Raw genomic sequence first — 1,285 nt, forward strand, 5'->3', positions numbered from 1 at the left:
TAAATGACTGGACATTCTCATAAGAATGCAGACAATATCTGTTTATAAGTTACACCACTGTAGAATGCACCACAATATGCTCTGAGGATGTGAATCCAAATTTCACCATTACGGATGGTGGAATCTGACTCCAATACAAAATTAGCATTAAATGTCTCCTGGTGACCATGAAACCATGATTGATTGTCATAAAAACCCATCTGGTTCACTAAAGTCCTTTGTGTAGAAAACTGTTGTAATTACATGGTGTGGCCTACATGTGACTCCAGAGCCACATCAATATGGTTGGCTCTTAACTGCCCTCTGAAATTGCTGAGCTAGCCATTTAGTTGAACCAATCGCTAAATTGGAAAAACGGACCATCTGGCATCAATTAGGGCATCAAAAACAATAATGATAAATTCATCCCTAGTGACTCTGCAACAGCACCCTCACAGTTAAGGATGAGTTTCAAATTATACCTTATAAGCAATGTTCTAGACAACACCTTCACAGTCCGTGGGTATGCCCTGTCCCAGCAGAGAACAGACCCAGCAGAAGTGACAACATAGTGGTATAGTCAGGAGGGAACTGCCCTAGGAGTACTCAATATTGACTCTGGAATACATGGTATCAAGTCAAATATGGTCAAGGAAACCTCCTGCTGATTACCATGTAACATGCACATTCTGAAAACCCAGCTGATGAATCAGTACTCCTCCAGATTGAATATGACTTTGAGAAAGCACTGAGGGTGGCAAGGGCACAGAATATGTTCTGGGTAGGGGACTTCAATGTCCATCGCTAAGAGTGATTCAGTAGCACCATGACTGACTGAGCCTATTGGGTCTTAAAAGACTTTGCTGTAAGCCTGGATCTGCAGCAGGTGGTGCAGAAACCAAAAAAAGGGAAAATCACGCTTGGCCTTATCCTCACCAATATGTCTGTCTTTTTGTGGAGACAAAATCCCACTTTCATACTGACAATACCTTCTGTCATGTTGTGTGGCACTATCACCATGTTAAATGGGATACATTTTGAACAAGACTCGGCTTTTATGCTGGCCATCAGCAGCACCAGGATTATATTCCAATATAACTGTAATCTCATGGCTAGCATATCGTCAACTCTACCATTAAAGACACCTAAGAGGCAACGTTTTCACTCAGAGGGTGGTACGTGTATGGAATGAGATGCCAGAGGAAGTGGTGGAGGTTGGTACAATTGCAACATTTAAAAGGCATTTGGATGGGTATATGAACAGGAAGGGCCGGGTGCTGGTAGGTGGGACAAGGTTGGGTTGGGA

This window comes from Chiloscyllium plagiosum, chromosome 21 (assembly GCF_004010195.1).
Source record: "Chiloscyllium plagiosum isolate BGI_BamShark_2017 chromosome 21, ASM401019v2, whole genome shotgun sequence".
Taxonomy (NCBI): Eukaryota; Metazoa; Chordata; class Chondrichthyes; order Orectolobiformes; family Hemiscylliidae; genus Chiloscyllium; species Chiloscyllium plagiosum.